The sequence below is a fragment of the Mauremys reevesii genome, linkage group 3 (assembly GCF_016161935.1).
Source record: "Mauremys reevesii isolate NIE-2019 linkage group 3, ASM1616193v1, whole genome shotgun sequence".
Lineage (NCBI taxonomy): Eukaryota > Metazoa > Chordata > Testudines > Geoemydidae > Mauremys > Mauremys reevesii.
In genome coordinates, this window is record NC_052625.1 from 95,982,130 (window position 1) to 95,998,796 (window position 16,667).

Sequence of the window (16,667 nt, forward strand, 5' to 3'; positions counted from 1 at the left end):
TCAATTGAGCTGTTCATAATGAGGCCTGGGTCTTCCTCCAAAGTACTTGCAGATAATTTAGAAACCAGTAATATGTTTGAGTAGGTCAGACAATTATTACCTAGTATGTAAGGAGATTGAAATTAATCTCCCATTATGCCACCCCTTCATCTAGCTTTAAGTCCCTGTGAAGTAGTTTAGAATTAGAGCTGGGGAGAGAAAGGTCATTCTGTTTCACAAAGGATTTTGATATTTTGAAATTTGTTTTTGTTCCAGTTAGGAACAAAACCCACATATTTTGAAATTCTCCTAAAGGGAATGGAGTCCTGGCCCCAGGACAATTTACTCTATTGGCTGCACTGGGTCCATGGACCCTAGAAGTCCTGGATGAGCTAACAGAAAGCCAAACAAGTTTCCAGTGGAACTTTGGTGAAATCAGGAGGTATGCGCAAAACATTTGACTTTGCTGAATTGGCAAATTCTGATGAAACAATAAGGCACTGGATTATTACGAACAAGCTCTACGCACAATCTTTTCTAATTTTGGCTAACTTAACAGATGTTGTCATTGGGGGCGGGGTTAGGAACCCTCCCCCTGACTGTTCACCCCCTTGTTGAGATCATTAATAAATGTATTAAACTATATGGGTCCTAGTGTGGAACACCTCTTCCCCCCAGCCCGCGTTCCATAGTGGTAAACTCTTGCCCTGTTGAAAACTGACCATTCTTTCCTACTGATGTTTCCTGAGCCTTAAACATTTTAATGGATTATAAGAACTTTTTCTCTCCACTTATGACTACATACAATAATCTCCTTAAGCTCTTCTAGTGCAGGATTTTGTCAAATACTATTTGAAATTCCAGATAATTATGTCAACTTGTTCTCCTCCATACTCCTCTTCTTTCACCCTGCCCTCAATTTTCCCTAGGCTCCTCCGGTACTGAGGGATGAGGATGACAGGGATCATCATTAGTTTATGTTGAAGTTGTCTGTTGTTGTTTTATGTAGAACTGGCTAAAAATGGCAATTATATTTTTGCTGGCAATTTTTAAAATATTCGTGTGTTTGGTTTTCAGTTCAGGTCCTTAGACTGGTTGCAGTAAATACCCAGTTTTAAAAAAGAAAAGAAAGAAAGAAAGAACTGCAAAAATGTTTGTTTTGGTTGAAAACACCTTTTCATCAAAAAGTTCTGATAGAAAAAAATTAGGCTAATTTTAGTTTTATTAAATTTCATTGCATCATGGGCCAAATTCTGAGGTGAACTGTACACCAGCATGTTGATAATAATTATACCTAGCTTGTATGCAGCACTTTTTCATCAGTAAATCTTAAAAGTACTTTACAAAAGAAGGCAGTATCATTGTCTCCATTTTACAGATGGGGAAATTGAGCCATGGGGTGATGAAATGACTTGCCCAACGTCACCCAGCAGACTAGTGGCAACACTGGGAATAAAACCCAGGTTTCTTGAGTCCTGGTCCAGTCCCCTCTCTAAGAGGCCACACTGCTACACAAACATAGTGCACATATTGAGGTGGGAGAACATTAGACATGTCACTGGGTGTAAGAACTTGAAATTTCATCATGTGGATGATATAGGGTGTGGATATTCAGTATTCCTCTAAACTGGATGAAAGTCCCTGGCTGGCATAGTCAGGTGCGGCTCTAGACCCCAAGCACGGCGGCATGCCACGGGGGGCGCTCTGCCGGTCGCCAATTCCGCGGCTCCGGTGGACCTCCCGCAGGCATGCCTGCGGAGGGTCCACCGGAGCCGCGGAACCAGCGGACCCTCCGCAGGCACGCCTGCAGGAGGTCCACCGAAGCCGCCTGCTGCCCTTGCGGTGACCAGCAGAGCACCCCCCGCGGCATGCCGCCCCAAGCACGCACTTGGCGTGTTGGGGCCTGGAGCCGCCCCTGGGCTTAGTACTAGTTGAAAGGTAACAATGATGAATATTGATGCAGTGCTGCTGGGCTCTTACTTGACACCATCTTACAGAAACACCAGCACATGAAATATTAAGTAAATGAAACTTCTGTTGGTGCTGTACCAAAGTTTCACCATCTGGATGGAAACATGAACTCTGTTATCCCTTTCCACATTTGTATATATGGGATTTAACCTCAGTTTTTAACCTCAGAAACTATTGCAAAGCTTTCAGGGAGAAACCTAACTCTTGGCATGAGAGATGCATAGTCATTACAAATTTGTGGATAAGTTCACATCTGTCCCAGGGTATTCTGCCCTCTCTTTGTTGACACTGTGATGCTGGCAAACCAGGTACCAGCTCATGCCAGAGTCCTAGGCCAATTCACTTGTGTATTAGTACAGATCAAAGTGACTGTTAAATGTATAAAAAGTACATTTGGTGTTTAAACTTCATGAAAACTAGTGGGATGTTACTTGCATTGTTTTCACTTATCGGTATTCTGTTACAATGTAGTAGTGAACATTTACATTGTGTATAGCCCTGCAACTAAATAACCCATCAAAGGAGAAAGAAGCCCTGTGGAATGCAAATGAAGAACTTTAACAGAAAAGTGCTAATTTCAAAGCCAGTGGTCATGGTGTGTGACAATCTGAGGTCAAAGGCTCAAAATGCATTCCTCACTCTCCGTCATCAAAGGAAAAGCTCATGCGGGTATGACACTGCCAGCTTGTTTTCTGTGAGAAGAAGCTATAAAAAAGGATTCAAGGAAAGATCCTGCATCTCTGGCCTGTTTGGACTCTTACAGGGAAGTGTACCAGATACAAAGCGGAGATCCCCAGAGACAATCTGGGTATCCTGAAAAGACTTTTGGGAAACTGGTAGTTTATTACATCACTGCCACCATTTGGAATTACAAACTGTGACTCACCTGTGCATATATTTTACCTGCTTTAACCTCTCAATGACTCTTCCTTCCGTTTTTTTACCTAATAAACCTGTGGTTAGTTTACTATAGAATTAGCTGCCAGTGTTGTCTTTGGTGTAAGATCTCTAGAGAACCAATTGATCTGGGGTCAGTGGCTGGTCTCTTGGGACTGAGAGCAACCTGATGTGGTGTGATTTTTGGTTTAAGTGACCTTTTATCACAAAGTTCAGTTTGTCTGGGTGGCAAAATAAACCAAAGAGTCTAAGGAACTGTCTGTGACTCCATGGTAAGACTGGCATAGTGACCCAGGAGTTCACATTTGTCACTGGCTTGGTGAAATCTAATTATAGACCACACCACCAGTTTGAGGTGTCTGCCCTGTTTTCCGACAGTCTGCCCTGAGGTAGGCACTCACGGTCGTGAGCCACTCCAGACAGCATGACAGACACATCAGATTGCCTCTGGGCTTCAATCTTCCAACTCCTTTGTTCTGTCACAGCTGTAGCCCTCTCCTAATGCAATCTTAAATGTGTGTCTTTGTTGTGTGTATTATATGTCTATGTCAATCTTAATCTGAAGACTAAAAGGTAAGCAGAGGGAGTAGGTATTTAATTGGCAAAACCAGTTTGTATGTGTAGAAAGACGCCTGGCTAAAAAATCAGTTAATATTGGTACTTAAACTTCCTCAAAAGTATGTTTTTAATACAACAAAGTACCATCTTCATTTAGAGGTAGAATGTGCCATGGGCACCTTTTTGTGCAAGAGGGGCAATGATACAGGTAGAGTTTGTAGGAGTCCCTGCAAGGCCTCTGATTAAAATCTCTTATGCAGTGTCAAAGTTCAAAGAGAAGTACATCTAATGTTGGATGTAAAATAGTTACCTCTATAAAACATAACTACAATAGAACCTTGGTCTCTCTTTAACATTTTTAAACGATGTTTCCCTAAAGAGAAAATGACAAAGCAGAAGCACATATAATAGAAACCTAACAGTTATTGCCAATAATCATTGATGTCAGTGGAATCATAGAATCATAGGACTGGCAGGGACCTTGAAAGGTCATCTTGTCCAGTCCCCTGCACTCAAGGCAGGACTAAGTATTATCTAGACTATCTCTGACAGGTGTTTGTCTAACCTAAAAATCTCCAATGATAGAGATTCTACAACCTCCCTAGGCAATTTATTCCAGTGCTTAACCACCCTGACAGTTAGGAATTTTTTTCTAATGTCCAACCTAAACCTCCTTTGCTGCAATTTAAGCCAATTGCTTCTTGTCCTATCCTCAGAGGTTAAGGAGAACAATTTTTCTCCCTCCTCCTTGTAACAACCATTTATGTACTTGAAAACTGTTATCATGTGTCCCCTCTCAGTCTTCTCTTCTCCAGACTAAACAAACACAATTTTTTCAAACTTCCCTTATAGGTCATATTTTCTAGACTTTTAATCACTTTTGTTGCTCTTCTCTGGACTTTCTCCAATTTGTCCACATCTTTCCTGAAATGTGGCACCCAGAACTGGACACAATACTCCAGTTGAGGCCTAATCAGCATGGAGTAGAGCGGAAGAATTACTTCTCGTGTCTTGCTTACAACATTTCTGCTAATACATCCCAGAATGATGTTTGCTTTTTTTTGCAACAGCATTACACTGTTGACTCATATTTAGCTTTTGGTTCACTATGACCCCCAGATCCCTTTCCGTAGTACTCCTTCCTAGGCAGTCATTTCCCATTTTGTATGTGTGCAACTGATTGTTCCTTCCTAAGTGGAGCACTTTGCATTTGTCCTTATTGAATTTCATCTTATTTACTTCAGACCATTTCTCCAGCTTGTCCTGATCATTCTGAATTTTAATTCTATCCTCCAAAGCACTTGCAACTGTTCCCAGCTTGGTATCACCCACAAACTTTATAAATGTACTCTCTATGCCATTATTGAAATATAGGAATGACACCTATAGACTTCAGTGGACTTTGGATCAGGCTATTAATAACCCTGGAGCAGACTGTTTCCTACAGGAGTTACTGTCACAAAGGACTGCAAGTCTGAAAGTCACAAACATTCCACCTGATCATTTCTTTTACAGCAGCAACATTCGCCATTCCCCCTCCGCTTATCCTGTATAAAGAGAGCTCATTGCAAGAAACCCAGGAGCATCTTCTGGGATCTAGGCACAACTTAGAAGGCCAGTGGAAGTTAGGACAATTCATACAGTGGTGCTATACTTCCCCTCTGCCTCCCAGTGCCCTATGGCAGCATGGCTCCCACAGGAGCTCTCCTCCCATGTCTCTCTCCTTGTTGCACCCTCCAGCAAGGTAAGGGTTTACTGAACAGGGAGTGACAAAACTGCCAATATAGCCTTTCCTTGACTTTGCCTCTTCCCACTTTACTTTGTTTCCCCTATACCTGCAGATCATCCATGGAGGCACTTCCATAAAATCAGGGGAAGGGGTGTGTGTGTGAGGAAATTGTTCTGTTGATCAAGCAACCCCTCCCTTTCCAATGCTCCTTCTGCACACCACTCCTAATATCAGCATGTGCTTATATCCTTGAATATATGTGGGAAGCCCAGCTTCCATTCTTCCCCTTTCTGCCAGAGGAGGAGAGAGGATTTGAACAGGGGTCCCACCTCTCAGGAGAGTTTGCTAACCACTGAGTTATGGTATATTCTGAAATGGAGCTCCTTCAGTCTCTCCTGTTGAAGCTATTGTACTATGGATGACTAAGGAAAGAGTGGTTGGAGCAGGGGCTTGGACCCAGGGTCTCCCTCCTCCCATGTGGGTGCCCTAACCACTGGACAATCCGTCAGTGTTTAAAGTTGATGGCATTTCTCAAGTAAAACAGATGTCTGGAGGGCTTCTATTTTACAAACCTATACATATTACAATCTAGGGATGAAGTTCAACCCTACTATGGAGAGCTCATGTATAGCCCTGTACACCACTGGACTCACACAATTGGAGTGTGTGAGCGTGCGTGTATGTGTGTGTGTTTAAGTAATGGTAGACCAGTGCCACAGATATGGTCACCTCTTCAAGCTCTGTGCATGACAAAAGGGGTTTCCATGCAGGTTCAGAGAAGGCTGCTGTGTAGGAAAAGCATTGGGTCAGTTCCGGGTGGGTATCATGGGATCCATCACTGTTTGGATCCAGTAGCTTTAACTTGCTTATTATTGGGAGGGGTGAGGGTGCAGAGTGGAAGTAGCTGTTATTCGAGCCTATAGCTGGAATAATGTCAAAGAAGGGCTGCATTATAGCCCCAAGACCTGCCTACAGTTTGGCATAATCAATATCAGCCCTCACATACCTGCAGTTTACTGCCTTACATTAAACCTGATTACTTGAGCTTTATACAGGAGAAGTGAAAATTTACCTTGTAGTAGGAAACGAAATGCAGCAATATGACATCTCTTTATTTTTCTTTGAGGGAGTATTTACTTCATGATTGTACTTAGTCCAGAATGATTGTCAGATCTGCTTTTATGTTCACCTATTTGGGTACAAGAAAAAATAACTTGTTAAGCTAGCAGAACTCTGAGGAGTACCACTGTGAAAACTATACATGCATTGTTTAATAATTAATTGCCTCTGGAAAAACTCCCATCACTTCAGTGGGAATTGGACTGGACTTAATGTACTCATAATTTACGAAGAAGGACATGTAACTAAATGTGATGAGACAGTTTCAGCTTTCAGATATACCACTATAAATCCACTAAAACCAACAGAGATGGAGCTATTAGTATTTCACAGTAGTACCGACATTATTCATATATTTTTAAGGCCATAAGAGACCATCATGTTAATTTAGTCTGACCTCCCACATAACACAGGCCATAGAATTTTATTCAGTAAAATCTACATTAAGCCTATTACTTTGGGTTTTGTCTTTTAGAAAGGTATCCAGTTTCCCTCTGAGGAAATAAAGAGAAGAGAATCTATCACTTCCCTTGGTAGTTTGTTCCCATGGTTAATCCTGCTTGCACAAAAATGGGCACCTTATTTCTACTTTGAATTTAACCTGCTTCATCTTAGTGCTGATGGGTTGTGTTATGTCATTGTCTGCTACATTAAAAAGCCCTCTACTATCAGAAATCTTTTTTATGAGTACTTATAGGCCATGATCAAGTCACTCAACTTTTACTTTCATGCACTAAATAGTTGGAACTTCTTTAGTCTCTGATTGTATGGCAGGTTTTCAAGACTCACATCATTCATGTAGTTCTTTTCTGAATCCTTTCCAATTTTTCAAGATCCTTTTTGAAGTGTGAACACCAGAAATGGACACACATACATACGCATGCAGGGGGAGGGGATAAGGAGAGAGATAAATTTCATGAAGCCATCCAAGTTATTCTGGATTTACACTGACATAAACAGCAATATTTGGTCCACTAATAACAATTACTAATGGAGTGAGTTCAATTAGTTATAAGGATCTTATTGTATGTTAATATGCCTGCGGAAGAACAAAGAACATGACAGAATAAATGCTGCCCAAGGAAATAAAAATGTTATGCAGTAACATACTTGGCAATACCCATGAAGCTATATTGCCCTCTCAGTGCATCCACATAACTTCCATTATTGCTAATTAGCTCTGTCCCCACAGAGTTGCACACTAGATCTGATAATGATATCCAGAGCTGCAGGGAAAGAGGACTAGGTCAAATCTGTGCCACCTGAGAATTATTCCTACTGAGCCTACCCAATGACTATTATCATTAGAGATTCAATAATGAATTGACCATTATTTGGAAGAAGGCAAAATAAGAAGAACGTTTTTGGTTTGAATGAGGCTTGTTCTCTGATCAGTGGCAAGCTCTTCCTCATAAAAAAAGTAATCAGACCTAGTTTAATATTGCATAAGTCTGAAGGACAATTATTTCATTCTGACATGCTTATCATTGTGATTAGAAGGGCTGTGCTAGTTATCTAGGTGACTTCACTATTTAGTTCTTAGCACTGATAAAATATGTCATACAAAATTCATGCATGGCTTGATATTGCATTTTAAAATCAAATGAATCATTGATGTTGGAGATAGAAAAAGCTTATTAGATCATGTAGCCCATTCCCAGCCAATGCAGAATTGTTCCCTTCATTATATTTCTAATACTTTGTAAAATCTAATTTTAAAAGTCCCAAGTTTCCACCACTTCTCTTGAGACTATTATACAATATATCTCAGTCTTTGGAAGACATTTCCCCAATATTCAGCCTACATTTTTCCCTTTTTAAATTGTCTCATTACTCCTACCTATACCCTCATTCATCACACTAAATAATCCTGGTTATTCCTTGAATTTATCATCCTTTAGTTATTTATAGATGGTTATCAAGTCCCTCTCTTACCCATAGGTGTTTGCAGTTTTAGTAAGATCACAATTTAGTTTAGTCTCTGATTTTTTTCATTAGCATGCTACTTCCTTCCTGTTCCTGATCACTAATGTTACCAATTCAGGTTCAATTTTATTTAATAATTAAGGAGACATCAGATGCCCAAGCTTGATTGATATTTATTAATCAATTATAATACATCACATAGCAAAAAGGCATAAACGTTACCAACTCTGTGGCACTGAAATTTTCAGCCAGTGACAAAGATGACAGACTGATCCCATTGCTGTCTGGTTCACCTGCTTACATATAGCTCAGCCTACTTATAAGTAACTTGTGTACATCTGATAAGTTCTTCTCTCCCATCAGAAGGATAAAAATATATATTTGTCTGGTACATGTAATATATTTCCAAGCACATGATCACACATCTGCTGCTTAATCATAACTAGGACTGGCAGAATTTTTTTTTAATAATTTGATGGGTAATATCAATGTTTATTTTTAAGCATTTTTTCCAATTTTTAATGTTTTTCAGTTGTGCAAAATTATGGGTTTTAAGCATTTTTATATATATTTTAGTGACTTAAACTTTCACAGTTGTGGGAAATTATGGAGTGTGTGTCAGACAATGAGGGGTGGTCATACAAAAATTATTTAATGACAGTAAACTTTGAGATTCAAAACGTAAAAGCTTTAGAGTAATTAAAACACAAATTGTCAACTTTACATATCAAAATATACAAAGTAAATAGCCTTAAATCAAGCTCTAATAAGTTCTCAAGCAGCATTTTTCATACTTTGCCTATGTATAAATTTAAATTATCGGCAGAAATGTTTTTGTCGGTTTGTGTGTATAATGAAATGGATGTTTACCCACATTTACTGATCAAAATCTAATCCTTCCAAATCTAATCATAACCTTTATCATTAGTGCATTATTTATACATTTCCATTTGTTTTGCAGTTAGAACATTCCTTGCAAAATCATTTGTAAATCAAATAACAAAATACTATGATAAAAGTTTTAGCAATATTCCAATCTCCACATGCCACAATGGTTTAACAGTATTCTTAAAAGCATCTTGGGAGCCTGGTTCACCAGTAAGCTTTAGGACTAGTACATTTTTGGCTTACTGGTCAACATGAATGAGGAGGCCAAATAAGATGCAACCTAACACTGCTCCTGTGGCACTTCACTGGATACTCCGTACTTTTGAGACAGTTCTACTTATTATCCTTTTTGGCAGTCTTTTTGCCAGTTCTCACTCCTCATGATGATATTGTTATTCAAGACCCTGAGAATTAATTTTGAATTAATTATTGAACTCTGATTTTGTGAGATATAGCATTGGATGTACTAGTACAATTCAAATATATTACATCTACTATGGTTCTCACATTCAATAACGTTTTAATTCTATCAAAAAGTAATTGAGTTTATATTGCACAATTTGTTCTATATAAACCCATGCTCTTGCTATTTATGAATCCATTACTCTCTAGAGGTGAGGTCCTGCAAAATGCTAAGTGAGCTCAACTTCCATTCCAAGTCAATGGCCTAGATCATGAAGTCTTTCCTTAGTCTTTCCTCTCATTGACTTCCATAAGAATTTCACCAGAGTGGGGACATGAGATGTTGGCTGATTGCTTTGAACTGGAGTTGAGGACATTCATTGGGAGGTTCTAGATACTTAATTACTTTTTTGCTCAATTTTACTTGGGATGGACTTGCGGGACCAGAGTTGCCAGGACCATTCATCTTTCCATTCTTGGAATTGGTACCCCATTTACTAGTCTCTAGATTTCCTCAGTTGTCCATGATTTGTCATTGGCTAAATTCAATATACAATTCCCTTAATATGCTGGAGTGAATGGGGAGTAATGCTCCCAGAGCCATATGTGTAGGGGACGTTCCATATAGAGAGCTCTTGACTCCTGTGTACAAGTAAGTGCTCAGTACCTCTGTAACATCATCTCTATTCCTGGGCCTCAAACTCTTCCTTCAGATGGAGCGTGCTTGCCTTCTCCAGGGACTAGGAGGGAGTGGGAACTACACGGGATGTGAGAAGCTGAGGTTGGGTCTCCTCCCCACTCTGGCTCTCCAGAAAAGGTACTACATTCAGGGGATGGAAGTCCTCCATGGTGGGTAATCCCTTGTTAAGAGTGATTGCTGGGAGAACAGTGGCAGGAGAGGGCCTGACTGGTAGCATGGCTCCAGGTTTCATGTGTCACAGTCAGAGCTTCCAGGCAGGGCTGGCTCCAGGCACCAGCAAAGGAAGCAGGTGCTTGGGGCAGTCAATGGAAAGGGGCGGCACGTCTGGGTCTTCGGCGGCAATTCGACAGCGGGTCCCTCAGTCCCTCTCGGAGGGAAGGACCAGCCACCGAATTGCCACCGAAGAATGAAGCGGTGTGGTAGAGCTGCCGCAAAGTGCCGCTGATTGCGGCTTTTTATTTATTTATTTATTTGTTTGTTTATCTTTTGCTTCACTTCTTGGGGTGAGAAAAAAGCCAGAGCTGACCTTGCTGTCAGGGACACAGAGTCAGTGTTGTTGTACAGACAAAACTACACAGGATCTTTTCAGGGAGCAAGACAAAGATGCCACATTTATTATGATAACAATTTGATTTATGACCAATAATTAATATTTTAATCCTTATACACACACATTATATCTAATACCTATACACACACACACATATCAGATGTTCTGCAGCTGCTGCATAGTTACCAGTCCCAAATATAGCTTGAGTTCATGGCTTGATTTTGCAGCTTGGGTTCATAGCTTGTGGAGGCTAACTGGCCAGGAAAGCCGGGCACAAGGACGAGCTGGGTCTCTGTTGGGCATGTACCGATGTGCTTCCATGTTGGCAGCAGAATGTTACCCTCCAAAGTCTTCCATATCACCCATGCTTTTTGTAGGCTTTAGTTTGAATCCAGAGTCTATAGGTCTTGCTGTGTCACGCTGCCTCTGGGTTTGGTGACTGATCACTCATCAATTGCAGGCATGACTTTCAGCCTTGGACCTGGCTTTGATCTTCCTTCTATTGTACCTTTTCTTTTTAGGGTGGACTCTTCTTACTTTTGTTAGGACTCTTGTCTGCATCTTCAGCCGGTGGGGTTTGAACTTTATTTAATCAGGACAGGCTGGGGCTGGAGATGGATTCCATCATCCATACATACCTCAGTCACACATCTAAACTAAACTAATAAGATTACAGCAGGATTTGCAAAAATGAAGGTTGGAGGAAGCTTTTACAAAATGGAGTGAGCATTTTAAAATGGGGTTTGAATTACAATATGGCAAACAGTGAACAGAAGTTACAATGTAGGCAAGTGTAGTGAATGGTGAACAGAAGTTACATTAATAAAGTGAACAATTAAAAACAATTTCATTTATCAGTTCTACAGCGTGAAAGCCCAGGGTTTGGCCTCCCAGAGATCCTACCAGTAGCCACAGGGATCTCTGGAAATCAGTGGGGTTTGGTATGGGTCCAGGAGGGAAGCCTCTCCTCAAACAACATGGAGGGATTTCTGGAATGGGAACCTTCAAAGGACTCCTCTCCAAGCCCCCTTTCCTGGGTTTTACAAAGGCAGGAGAAGCTAGCTGATTGTTTTATGGTCAAATTTTGGATCTCTCACTACTTTCTTATCTTCACTGAAACATATCTGGAGAGAAACAATGAAAAGGAACTTAGTAGCTTATTTCTGATTCAGCATTAATCTGTCTTCTCACTTATTGATGGGCCTTCTTTATCCTTAGTACACCCTGTTGCCTCTGATATATTTCTAAAACCCTTTTAGCTGGCATTAACTCATTTTGCTTTTCCACTACCCTTATCTTTTCCTTGCAAGCCTTAATTGACTGAATATTCTTGCTTGGTTGCTTTACCTTCTCTTTTTTGCCAGTACTGGATTTATAGATGTTTGAGCAGCCCTTTGTGGTACTTCATTTGTCAGTTCTTAATTCCTGCATTCTTGTTTTCCAGGTGAACAGTAAAGAGCAAACTCAGGTGGCCATTGTGTGACCCAGGGAGCCCCTCACTACCAACTGGCGGAGGGCACACTACACCATACCTCACATCAGGCCTGACACACTCATTTCTTCAAAACCCTGTTGTCATAAATTGGCTAAGAAAGGTATATGAGGTTGTAACCATGTAACTTGCCATTATTGGTTCTGTATTACTACAGCTTTTAACCTAATATTAGAAGTATCAGTGTAGAACAGAAATGGTTTATCAAAATTATGTTTAACAATATTATTGAATTCCCTTACAAACCCAAGGTAAAACTTAGTTAGACCAATAGTGAATTGGATCTTTTCTTGCAGCATAATTCCTGTATATCTTATGTGATCTTGCCAAGAGCTAAAGAAAATAGCTAATTTATTCATACAAGCTCTGACAAATGTTTGGAACCCAATTAATGTCAAGTCAATGTAGATATTAATGTTCTTCATAGTGTAGAAATCTTGGCATTTAGCCATGAAAGCAATATGGTAGTATGCTTCAGTTTCCCTTTTTATACAGCAGACTAAATTTTTTAAGGTTTCATTGCTGCGCCAAGTTTCAAGAATGCTTACATGTATCAGTCATACCATTTTACTATTATAAGGCTTTTTAGCATACAGTGTTTTTAGGTATTATTTCCAATATGTTTACGGGCTTTTCATTGAAGTCATGCACATTTTTGCCAGGGTTGACATAAAAATAAAATACATCAGAGGGCTAAACCTCAACAGTAACACTCAATTTGTTACAAGTCAGTGTTTATAAGTCTCTTGGTCATACCATGACTCTTGTCTTACTAACTCCTTTGGCTGGCCAGGTGTGTCCTCAGTGCTACCAGCTGTGGAGAAAATCAACCCAGACATTAGCTTTCAAATTCTCATCTTCTACCAATTTCAAGGCTGGACACTCATTCTTTCCCTCATCAGGATTGGATCCTCGCCCCCCTCCTAGAATGTTTCTCCTAGAATGTTGAAAACTGAACCTCCCTGCTTACAGGAATCCCTTTGCTGGCTAGGTGTGTTCACCATCTGCAGCCCCTCTGTGCTATGAACATCTACACAGGCACTCTTCTGCATGCTTGCTTGTGGATTCACCACCAGCAGCAGCTTAGAGACTGGACTCTGTTTTAAAGAGATACCAAACAAATTCAAACTGTCTAAGGATGAGAATTTGCCTGCTCTCCCCTGCATCCTCATGAGTTCAGTCATAAGGCTGTTCTGCTCTGAAAAAACAGTACCCAGTCTTTCCTCAGACCCTGAGGTACAGACTGCTTACTCAAAGAATCAGCATGGAGAACATGGTGGCCAAGCCCAGCCACTTGGTTACAGTGCTGTTCAATTTCTCTAACAATCCCTACCGCTCCCCGCCCCTCCATCTGAAACCTTCTCTAGGCTATCCACACTGTATCTTTCTAAAGCAAGGTCAGTGGATCTATACACCTAAGAAAGACTCTGGTAGTTAGGAACTGAAACTACGTCAATCAAATCACTTCCACACCCATCAGTTGCAGCAAACTGCCTGAAAAATCTACCATGAAGTTTTTCTCTTCAGGAGTCCTTTTAAGCCACAATTTATCTTTCACAGAAATTCTGCCCTTATCCTCTTCACCTAGAGCTTACTCTAAAGGAACATTTTCCTGAGCAACAGCATATTCTTTCTGGGTTTCACTTAAATCCAGAATAGGGTGACCAATATATAACTCAGATCTTACCCAAAAAAGCTGGTGCCAATCCTTTAGTATCTAAAATCTAAAGCTTTATTTATAAAAATAACGAAAGAAAGGTGAGTGTTAAAATTGGTTAAAAGAATCAACTGTGTACAATGAATGCAAAGTTCTTGTTTCAAGCTTGTAGCAGTGATGGAATAAACTGTTGGCTTAAGGCAAGTCTCTGGTTGCTTCCAAATCACTGGAGGATCCTCAGTCCATTGGTTAGAATGCTCCCATTAGTATAAGTTCACAGTCCAGAGGCTTGAGCAGGAAAGAGACAAAATCAAGGGGTTTCCAGGGCCTTTTATATCTATTGCCCTGTGGAGGGAAACCCATTGTTTCAAATAAAGCTGTCAGCATAGCTAGTGGAAAATTGCAGTTTACAAGATAGTGTTTAGAGTCACATTGGCAAGTCACATGTCCATGCAGGAAGGTTTGGACATAGTAGAAGTCATTACCTATACCTCAAACAGCACATTTATAGATTCAGTGTAGATGGGTGTCTCCCATGGTCCATTGTCAGTTAAGTGTTTCTTGATGAGTGACTTAATTTGAATAGTCCCTACAAGATGTGCTAGCTAACTACCTTGTGGGCATTACCCCAGGAGCAAACATTTGAAATCCAGGTATAGAGCCAATATTCATAACTTCAAATACAAACATGATACAGTACATGCATACAGATAGCATAATCATAACCAGCAAATCATAACCCTTTTCATAGACATCTTACATGCCATATTTTGTACAAGATTTATTGCAAATATATAACAGTGGTTGCAACAATGATCTATATAGTCATATTTTGATCAGATAACATCACAGAGGTATCATATGCAAGCTGGTGTGAGTCAGTAATATTATTGAGTGATGTATGTACTGGCTGTGTATAAAGAATTATAGATGTCTGCTGGAAGTATGTTCTTAAAAGGTGTCTTGAAAGCTGTGCATAAGCTCAGCCTGTCCTAGGCAAAGGACATTTTTTCACCTGTTTTCCTGTGTCTCCAATGTAAATTGAGCCAGGTAATACCACAGAGGACAATGAAAAGTATATCTACATATAAGGTAAACAGACCCATCAAGTTAAACAAGTTGTGGGGAAGGGAAAGACTGCTTAACAATCATGATGGAGGATGGAGCCTGCAGCTCCAGGAAGCTTTCTTGGCTTTTGAAACAGAAACAATAGATTTTGGGAATATAAGCAGAAGCAAAAAGCCATTTTGGCATCCATCACCTAAGGGACAAAGTGAGAGCGGCACTCATTGAGCTCATGAAAAATGGATTTTCTTGGCCTTGAAACTAAGGGTAGTTGGAACTGACTATAGCTGAGAAAACTGCTCAGACAAAGATTGTAATTTGCTGCAGTTAAATTTTAGTCACTAGAAAGCATATTTTGTTATACTTGTATCCTTATCAGTGGCTTCTTTTCTTACTTATTTTCACTTAAATACCTATTATTTGTTAATAAACTTATTTTATTATAAAGCCATCTCAGTGCTGTGTATTGAACTGAAGGGGAAGTACTCAGTGAAGCTAACAGGCTGGTGTGTGTTCTGTCTCTTTTGGAGGCAGTGAACTTAATAACTACTGTGACCATCCAGTGAAAGAGCCTGGACACTGAAAGGAGACAGTTTTGGGACGATTCAGGACTGGAAGGGCTGTTGGTGTCTGTGACACAGAGGCCCATTGGTGGTTCACTACTCTGTGTCAGCAACCCTTGTCAGGCCTGACATACTCACATCCTGTCATGACATTTATCCAAAAGGTGGCATGTAATACATAGATGCTGGAAGTAGAGGTGCTGAGGAGTACTGCTGCACCCTCTGGCTTGAAGTGTATCCATTATATACAGGGTTTACAGTTTGGTTCAATGGCTCTCAGCCTCCCACTACACAAATTGTTCCAGAAACTAATAACACGTTGATCATTAATATTCTTGCTTGATGTATGTACAGTTAACCTAAAAAAATTATACAGATGTGCTGGAAACATGTGACTAAAATAAGTTTACACTGGCAGGTCAGGGGAGGCTGATAAGCAGCTTTTTCCAGACAAGGAAAGGGGCTGACACCTCAAGCCGGGTGTGACCAAGAACAGTGGGCTAGTCGTTTATTTTGGAGATTGCAGGAAGATCATGTACACTGTAACAATCAAAAGTGGGGAAGAAACCAGCATGACATCTAAACCAGGCAGCAAGGAGCCTTCAGCCAGAAGGAGAAAGGAACTGGGGATACATTTCAGAAGATTACATTTCAAAGCTCTTCAGGACTATAAGGAGAGGGAAAAAAGAACTCCTACGTTATCCTTCACCCGAGAAATCAAAGAAACCAAGCACTTTGAGCTCCGTGTTTTGGGTCCTGGCTAAAGAACAGGCCAGCCATGCAGCAAACATGACTGTGGTGACAAAAACTTCTTTGAACAAAAGATTGTAGTTTGTTAAGTTTTAATAGCTTATTTTTTCTTTTATTTGTTTGTAATAATTTCAACTTGCATTTTTTATCCTTGGTCGCACTTGGTAACTTTGGTTAATAAACTTGCTTTATTTTTACCGTAAACCAGCTCTGTGCTTTGATTGAAGTGGAAGTTAATCAGCTGCTAAGGAGCAGCAAATTTGGTAAAGTTTCCTGGTGCTACAGTAAGGGGGTTAAGCACTGCAGAAGGAACTCAGGAACTGGAGTTCACTGATAGTTGCCTTGTAGGTGAGGTTTGGACTGGCAAAGTCCTGAAGAGTTTGCTGGCAAGGCAGACAAGCTGGTGTCTCAGGGAGATGAC

At 40.3% G+C, this 16,667-nt stretch overlaps 1 long non-coding RNA gene across 1 annotated transcript in view; it reads left to right on the top strand.

The window, feature by feature from the left end:
- LOC120401935 overlaps positions 1-16,450 on the top strand; it is a 32,033-nt gene extending 15,583 nt beyond the window's left edge. The window contains exons 2-4 of the long non-coding RNA XR_005596852.1: positions 12,164-12,314; positions 14,919-14,960; positions 15,915-16,450. This is a non-coding gene — a long non-coding RNA (uncharacterized LOC120401935). The remainder of the gene's footprint in view (positions 1-12,163; positions 12,315-14,918; positions 14,961-15,914) is intronic.
- Positions 16,451-16,667: the final 217 nt, after the last annotated feature.